Raw genomic sequence first — 9,839 nt, 5'->3', positions numbered from 1 at the left:
TCAGTAAGTGCTTCAAGTCCTCTTCACTTTCAGCAAGCAAGGTTGTGTCATCTGCATATCACAGGTTGTTAATGAGTCTTCCTCCAGTCCTGATGCCACATTCTTCTTTATATAGTCCATCTTCTCAGATTATTTGCTCAGCATACAGATTGAATAAGTATGGTGAAAGGATACAACCAGTGCTGCTATAACAAATACCACAAGAGGGTGACTATAACAAAAAGAAATTTATTTTCTCATGGTTTAGGATGCTAGAAATTTGAATTCAAGGCGCTGGCTCTAGGAGAAAGATCTCTGTGTCTGTCAGCTCTTGGTAAAGGTCCTTCTCTCTTTTCAGATTCTATTCCTGGGTTCCTTGGCACAGCATCTCTCTTTCCCCATCTGTGCTTCTTTTCTTCTGTGCCTAATTGGCTCCTTCTGTATCTCAAAAGTGATTGGCTTAAGACACACCCTAAAGTGATTTGGCCTCATTAATAGAACAAAGAAAACCCTTTTTCCACAGATATAGGGGTTACTCTACATTCCAGAGCAAGTTTCAGAGTCTCTTCTGGCATCCATTTTGGTCTTTTCTTTCTTTCCTGTCTTTTAAATGACCTTTTGCTTTCTTCGTATACGATATCCTTGATGTCATCCCACAGCTCGTCTGGTCTTGGTCGTTAGTGTTTAATGCATCAAATCTATTCTTTAGATGGTGTCTAAATTCAGGTGGGATATACTCCACGTCATACTTTGTTCTAGTGGACTTGTTTTAATTTTCTTCAGCTTCAACTTGAACTTACATGTGAGCAATTCATGGTCTGTTCCGAAGTCAGCCCCAAGCCTTGTTCTGATTGATGATATTGAGCTTCTGATTGATGATATGGAGCTTCTCCATCATCTCTTTCCACAGATGTAGTCAATTTGATTCCTATGTATGCCATCTAGTGAGGTCTACATATACACTCGCCATTTATGTTGTTTAAAAAAGTTATTTGCAATAAATAAGTCGTTGGTCTTGCAGAATTCTATCATGCAATCTCCAGCGTTATTTCTATCACCAACATCATATTTTCCAAATAATGATCCTTCTTCTTTGTTTCCAACTTTTGCATTCCAATCATCAGTGATTATCAATGCACCTTGATTGAATGTCTAGTCAATTTCAGACTGAAGAAGTTAGTAAAAATCTTCAGTTTCTTCATCTTTGGCATTAGTGGTTGGTGCATAAATCTGAGTAATAGTCGTATTAACTGGTCTTTCTTGTAGGCATATGGATATTACCCTATAATTCACAGTATTGCACTTCAGGATAGATCTTGAAATGCTCTTTTTCATGATGAATGTGACACATTCATCTTCAATTTGTCATTCCTGGCATAGTAGACCATATGATTGTTTGAAACTTGCTCTTGAACGCCGAGTAGCTAAAACAAAAGGAAGAAATGATGATGTAAAAGAGCTGAACAGAAGGTTTCAAAGGGCGGCTCAAGAAAACAATGTAAACTATTATAATGAAATGTGCAAAGACCTGGAGTTAGACAACCAAAAGGGAAGAACATGCTTGGCATTTCTCCAGCTGAAAAAACTAAAGAAAAAATTCAAGTCTCGAGTTGCAGTATTGAAGGATTCTATCGGCAAAATATTGAATGACACAGGAAGCTTCAAAAGAAGTTGGAAGGAAAATACAGAGTCACTGTACCAAAAAGAATTGGTCAATGTTCAATCATTTCAGGAGGGAGCATACAATCAAGAACCGATGGTACTGAGGAAAGAAGTCCAAGCTGCACTGAAGGTGTTGGTGAAAAACAAGGCTCCAGAAATCTATGGAATACCAATTGATATGTTTCAACAAATAGATGCAATACTGGAAGCACTTACTGGCGTATGCCAAGAAATTTGGAAGACAGTTTCCTGGCCAGCTAATGGGAAGAGATCCATATTTGTGCACATTCCAAGGAAATATGATCCAACAGAATGCAGAAATTTTCAAACAATATCATTAATATCACACACAAGTAAAATTTTGCGAAGATCATTCAAAAACGGTTGCAGCAGTACATCAACAGGGAACTGCCAGAAATTCAAGCTGGATTTAGAAGAGGAAGTGGAGCAAGGGATATCATTGTTGATGTCAGATGGATCTTGGTTGAAAGCAGAGAATACAAGAAAGACGTTTACCTGTGTTTTTTTGACTATGCAAGGGCATTCGACTGTGTGGATCATAACAAATTATGGATAATATAGAGAAGAATGGGAATTTCCAAACACTTAATTGTGTTCATAAGGAACCTATACATAGACCAAGAGGCAGTGTGAACAGAACAAGGGGTTGCTGAGTAGTTTAAAATCAGGAAAGCTGTGCATCAGAGTTGTATCCTCTCACCATACCTATTCAATCTGTATGATGAGAAAATAATCTGAGAAGATGGACTGTATGAAGAAGAACAGGGCATCAGGATTGGAGGAAGACTCACTAACAACCTGTGATCTGCAGATGACACAACCTTGCTTATTGAAAGTGAAGAGGACTTGAAGCTCATACTGATGAAAATCAAAGACTACAGCCTTCAGTACGGATTACACCTCAACATAAAGAAAACAAAAATCCTCACAACTGGACCAATAAGCAACACCATGATAAAAGGAGAAAAGATTGAAGTTGTCAAGGATTTCATTTTACTTGGATCCACAATCAATGCTCATGGAAGCAGCAGACAAGAAATCAAACGACATAGTGCACTGGGCCAATCTGCTGCAAAAGATCTCTTTAAAGTGTTCAAAAGTAAAGATGTCACTTTGAGGACTAAGGTACGCCTGACTGAAGCCATGGTGTTTTCAATCCCCTCATATGATTGAGAAAGCTAGACAATGAATAAGGTAGACCGAAGAAGAATTGATGCCTTTGAATTACGGTGTTGGCGAAGAATATTAAATATGCCATGGTCTGCCAGAAGAACAAACACATCTGTCTTGGAAGAAGTACAGCCAGAATGCTCCTTAGAAGCGAGCATAGTGAGACATTGTCTCACGTACTTTGGACATGTTATTAGGAGGGACCAGTCCCTGGAGAAGGACATCATGCTTGGTAAAGTAGAGGATGAGCAAAATGAGGAATACCCTCGACAAGATGGATTAACACAGTGGCTGCAACAATTGGCTCAAAATAGCAACAATTGTGAGGATGATGCAGGACCGAGCAGTGTTCTGTTCTGTTGTACATAGGGTCACTATGAGTTGGAACCGACTCAACAGCCCCTAACTACAACAACAGCAACAATATTTATGAGCATTTACTCTAAGCCAGAGAGTTCTTTTAGACTCTGTGTTTTTAAATACATGATCTCATTTAATCCTCATATCCAGTTTATGAAGTAGGTATGTTTATCATTTACACGTTACAGATGTTGAACCTGAACCAACCAAAAAAAAAAAAGAAGAAGAACCCTTTGCTGTTGAGTCAATTCCGACTCATAGTGACCCTATAGGACAAGGTAAAACTCCTCCATAGGATTTCCAAGGGTGTAAATCTTTACAGAAGCCGACTGCCACATCTTTCTCTCTTGGAGCAGCAGGTGGTTTCGAACCGACCCTTTCCGTTAGCAGCTGAGCCCTTTAACTACTGTGCCACCAGGGCTCCTTGAACTTGAACCAAGCCTGTTGCCATCGAGTCGATTCCGATTCATAGTGAGCCTATAGTACAGAGTAGAACTGCCCTATAGGGTTTCCAAGAAGCAGCTGGTGGATTCGAGCTGCTGACCTTTTGATTATCAGCCATAGCTCTTAACTACTGCACCACCAGGGCTACTTGGACTTGAACCAGGCAAAGCTAAAATAACTTTCTAAGGGCTCAGAGTTCATAATTGCAAACTCAGGATTTAGATACAATCAGTGTGGTGCTGGAGACATGGGTGTGGAGCAGAATGCCGTGTTGCTTACACTTGTTTCTTTAGGGTACAAGCTCATTATGCTATTAAGGGAAAAGGAGTATTGAGATGACTTTATTTACCATTCCAGATTTTATCTAATTAGCCTAGGTTTTATTTATTTTTAAATGTAAATAGTCTATCTCCTGACTTATTTGCTCCCCTGTACCTTGGACACTAGGAGCCCTGGTGGCGCAGTGGTTAAGCACTCAGCTGCTAACCAAAAAGTTGGTGGTTCAAGCCCACCAGCTGCTCCACAGAAGAAAGATGTAGCAGTCTGCTCCCTTAAAGATTATAGCTTTGGAAACTCTATGGGACCGTTCTACCCTGTCCTATAGGGTCACTATGAGTTGGAATTGACTCGACGGCAACGGGTTTTGTTTTGTTTTGGTTTTTACCTCAGACACTACCTTCACATGTAGTAAGTGCTTAGTAAATATTATTAATACTCTTTAATAATATAGCTGACACACATATGGAATTAGACATTTTATAAGGCATGTTCATTTAAATGATTTCATTTAATTGTATAACATTATTATTCAGCTTTACTGTTTCCTATGTAACAAGTACTGTGCTCAAAGCTTGGCCTGGATTCTTGTCCCTTATTCTCATAGCTACTCTATGAGAGAGGTGCTATTACTCATTCCAGCTTATATTGGGGGAAACCAAGGCACAGAGAAATTATGTAACTTGCCCAAAGGCACACAGTGAGCCAGTGGCAGAGCCTGTATTCAAACCAGGCGGTCTGACTCCACAGCCCATAGGGCTTAATCACTATTCTGACTGCTTCCTCTGTGCCATGCTAACTTCAAGAGGACATGCTGAGTTGAAGACAGGTAACACAAGTATAATGGTGATCTTGCTATAGAAATTATAATTAATATCAATTGATTTGGGCTTCTGATGCGTTCTCAATTAGAACAGATCCAATACTTGCATTTGAATGCTATCTTATTCAGTCCTTTCTTTACCCTTGTCCTCAAGTTAAAGTTTCAAAATGAGAACACCTTTACATATTGGTAATTATAAAACAAGTGCATCCGTGTAATATCATACCATTATTTATTTTAGTTTTGCATTGTTGGAGTGTATTTCCCATCAGTATTGCCTAGAAATGCTGACCTATTTTTCCCTTTCATCAAAAGTCATGTTACTATAAACTAATATTGCAGTATCCTGGAAAGGTGAATAATTCCCTCAGATTTACTGAAGGTTCAGTCTGTCAATTCCATTTACATTGTGAGGTTTTATTTACCCAAATTGAAAGCAATAGTGGATCAGAAATCTGGATAGCTAAACAATCTAGAAAACCATTCTAGTTTATACGGGTTGACTACTTTTCCTTTTCTTTAATAGCAGTTCTCCTCCCCACCCCCTTCTCAGACATACAATTTTTGAACAATTCCCTGAACTTTGCTTTTTACACTTCTGGCATTTGCTAGAAGCTAAGTGCTGCTTATTCCTGCTTCCTTATCAATTCATCTTACTTTAGCTTCTCTCCATCACTTTTCTCTTCTTTTAGCTGAGAGTTAGGGGTTTTAGGTAAGCCGACTGAGAATACAGTAAGTCCCAGGGTTAAGAATGTCTACTTACAGACATTCGTACTTGCCCTTTAATGTTATGTAAACTTGCCCTCACTTTGAAATGACTGAACCAACCCCCCACTCGAAACAAATTCTTCATAACAATCACCTTCACTTGCTGCACGTGCAGCTTTTAAGTTACTGAAAAGGCTTCGAACCCTTTCTTGCACTAACCTGTAAAGACCTATCGCCTTTGAGTCAATTCCAACTCGTAGCGACCCTATAGGGCAGAGTAGAACTGCCCCCTAGGATTTCCAAGGAGTGGCTGGTAGATTGAAACTACTGACCTTTTGGTTAGCAGCCATAGCTCTTGATCACTGCACCACCAGGGCTCCTAAAGTAAGGCTAAATAAGAACTCTATGCACCTGTTCCGACTTACCTACAAATTCTTAAAGACACGCTTAGGAATGAATCTCGTTTGTAGTCTGGGGACTGTGTGTAAAGAGAAAGCATGGACATGTTTAATTTTTAGATCCATTTGGGAAAACTGAAATGTCCCTGCAGTAATCTCCAGGCTGAGCTCCTGGGGGTGTGGAGGGCAACAGAATGAAGGAGAGTGCCCACAGCCGGCAGGACACCACTGGCTCTGCACTGGTCACTCAGAGAGGCAAGGAGAAGGAGTCTGGAGGTCACGGCCATCAGTAGCTCCCTTCTGAGTCCAACAGATAGTGTACCATCATTCACATCTCATTGTTTGTCTCACATTATTGACACAGAGCAATGAGCTGCCTCACCACCTACCCTGCACAGAAACCATTTCCTCCTCCTGCACAGGCAAATATTTACCAGCTCTGTGGGCTTCCAGGTGTATCAGCATTAGGGAGGCCCACGGTGACATGCGGCCAAGTCAACCAAGGGGCACAGGACTGGGCTTCACTTTGCTGCCCTGGAAACAAGAGCAGAGAGGGCAAGCAGGATTGAATTCTCAGCATTGAAATACTGTTGTCATTTTGCCCAAAGATAGTATTGAAAACAATCCTGGTCACAGGTATAACTTTGTAGCCTCCATGAGTTACCTCCTTGTCAATCAACATCAAAGCCTAGGAATGAGGAAAGAAGAAAAAACGAGCAGAAAAGGAAGGAAGGTGCTTGCAGAAGGTGGGTGGCTGAGTTAAGACATGGTTGCTTTCCCTGACCTTCCCGGCACTGGGGCCACAGCTTGCTCACCTGACCCAAACCATAGTATGTGAATGGCAGGGTCCATGGAGAGAATTAAAAACATAACAAAATGAGTTATCAGATTATCTGGGGAAGCATAACATACCTTACAATAAGGGTCCAGGACCCAGAAAAATCCCAGAGCTGCAGAAGATGTGAGGTCATTAATTATGAACAAATAAAACACTTACTGTAGCAGTTTTTAAAAAATATTATTGTGGTAAGTATGTGTGTAACAAATTGTTTGCCTTTTCAACATTCTTCATATCTACAATTCAGTGATGTTAGTTACGTTTATCATGTTGTTCAGCCATCACCATTGTCCATTTCCAAATCTTCCCATCACCGTTAACAGAAGCTCATTGTTCCCTAAGCAATGAGTCCCCTTTCCCCCGGCCTCCGTCCTACCTCTGGTAACCAGTAATAAACTTTGGTTTCTATACACTTGTCTATTATATATATTTCATATAAGTGGGATCATACAATATTTGTCTTTTTGTGTCTGACTTATTTCACTCAACATAATGTTTTCAAGTTTCATCCATGTTGTAGCATGTATCAGGATTCATTCTCCAAAGCCTGCCCTCACTTCTCCCCAGACTCTTTACTGCCATTTCTCCTCAACTAGTCATAAAAGCATAGTTCTTTTGTCCCCATTTGATGAAAGAGGATCTCTAAGTCAGAAGGACCCATGGCTCACCTTATCCACACGAGAAGATGGCAGAGTCAGGAGTCACTTGTTGTTCTGACTCCAAAGCCTGCCCTCACCTCTCCAGACTCTTTACTGCCATTTAACCCCAGAAAAAAAACAGCCATGGCTCTGGAAACAAGTCTAAAAGCAAACAGCCTGGTCGAGTGCACTTTGAGAAGCCCCAGCCAGTAGAGGGTTAGGGAGAAGAAACCTAGGACTGAGAAAACTGAGGAGGAAGCTGCCACGGTGCTCACAGCCTTGCCCCACTCCCACGCACCCCAGACCTTGCACTTAGAGCAGATGGTGGCCCACATTTCCTCACAGGTCCCACACCCATTGTTCTGCCCTTATTACGCGGTTTGAACGTCTATCATAGAAGGAAATGAAATTGGTCTGGAATGGTTTCCTCTTCCCACAGTCTTCTTGGTTGTTATGAGGACTCTCTTATTGATATATGACTTTTTAAATATAATATCTTTGCAGATATGAAAATTAAGCTGATCTATCTATTTAACGGCCAGAACTGTCAGGATTGTTTTCTTGTTTGTTTGTTTTCTTTCTATTTTAACAGGAGAGACAATGAATTTGCCTTTTTTAAAGTTCTGTAAGACTTCCTTATCATACTGTAGTCTGTAAAAAAAAATGACTTAATTTCTCGGGGCCATCAGACAATGCTGGATGGAATACATCTGGAGTCAACAGTTTTCTCACTGTCAGAGCTTGACTTCCCTTCTTTCCAGTCCCAAGCCCTAGGCCAACTGAGCTCAGTTAAGCGTTTTTATAAAGGTAGGTGAAAAAACTGGAGGTGCCTCCTCTGTTCAGTGAGGATTTGCTTTCTCCCTTGGCCTGGTGTTTTATGTGGCTTTCTGTAACTCACCGACATTTTTCCTGCTACCTTCTGTGTCTCATAGAAGGTCCATCGCTTCTTAAGCTCTGGATTTTTTATTTGACTCAGAAACAACATATTATTTCTTTTTGTTTTCTTTATTCTTTTAGAGGAGTCCCTGGGTGGTAGAAACAGTTAAGCACTTGACTACTAGCCAAAAGGTTGGTGGTTCAAAGCCACCCAGAGGTGCCTCAGAAGACAGGCCTGCTTACAAAAGGTCACAGCCTTGAAAACCGTATGGAGCAGTTCTGCTCTGACATGCATGGGTTCGCCATGAATCAGAATCAACTGGATGGCAACTAACAACAGCATTCTTCTGGAACCCTATTTGTCTTTCAGGCCTTTGGATCTCATAGGTTGATATTTTCCTATTTTCACTCTCTTTCTCTGTCAGTATAATTAGTTATTTCTGTGACTCTTGAAATATCTGTTAAAAGAACATTCCGTGTTTCTTGCAGAACTTTATGCCAAAGATTTTCTTCTCATTGGGTTCCTTCTGCTCACATCCAAACCAGGAGTAAGGTGAAATACATGTTTCTGAAGCTCATGCTGATTACGCTTATTTTCCTCATTTTTTAACACCATGAAAACTATTATCTAGATGACCACTGTCATTGCTAATGTTTTTAGACACATTTTTATACGCACTTCTTATGCTAACATGCACAATCATTTAATTTCACACAACCTGTGAGGTAGATACTATTATTGCTCACCACCTTATAGGTGAGAAATCTGAGTCTTCAATGATTAAATAATTTACCCTTGTCCCACAGCTTGCATCGACAGAGCTGGGATTGGAACATAGAGGCTCCCATTTCGAAGCCAGGCCACAGCCAATAAGAGAACTGGGTTGGTGAAACCATTAAGAACGAACTGATGTACGTAGCCCAGAAAGTCTTTACTGATTCCACGTCGTCATTTCCCCCTTAGGAGCCTCTGAGTTAGTGAGTAATGTTGCCACTTTTTCACTTGCTTTTATCTCAGTGGTGTCACTAGGGTTGGTGTCACCCAGTGTCACTCCCCCATGGACCTCCCCCCATACCAGACCATATAGAATCCTTAGTAATGTTTTTTGCACTAATGTTACTTGTAAATCGTAATTCCTGTATACCGCTCCTTCTTTTCCTTTAATTATTACTAATTCTCAAAAAAGTTATTGATGTAAGTTCACAAATACTAATTATCATAATATTGTAGCTAAACTCGTTGCCATTGAGTCAATTCCAACTCATAGTGACCCTGTAGGAGAGAGTAAAACTTCCCCATAGGATTTCCAAGGAGTGGGTGGTGGATTCAAACTGCCAACCTTTTGGTTAGCAGCCTGAGCTCTTAACCACTGTGCCACCAGGGCTTCATTGTAGCTAAAACACCAGAAAATTTGACAAAGTCGGCAACTATGAAAACACCAGCAGCAAGGAAAAAACTGTGTGTGTTTGTAGCATGTGCAGATGAAACCACAAGATTTGAAGTATAACTGTAATTGAGTAATAATGACAGCTCTGACTGGAAAGCATTAAAAGGTTCAAAAAGTAAATTAGCATAGAGTTTTAGCCTTGTAGGTATATTGATACATGTAAGCTCAGTTTATGAAAAATGTTTTTGTTGTTATAAC

Source organism: Trichechus manatus, unplaced genomic scaffold (genome assembly GCF_000243295.1).
Source record: "Trichechus manatus latirostris isolate Lorelei unplaced genomic scaffold, TriManLat1.0 scaffold00018, whole genome shotgun sequence".
Lineage (NCBI taxonomy): Eukaryota > Metazoa > Chordata > Mammalia > Sirenia > Trichechidae > Trichechus > Trichechus manatus.
This window is presented reverse-complemented; position numbering follows the sequence as displayed.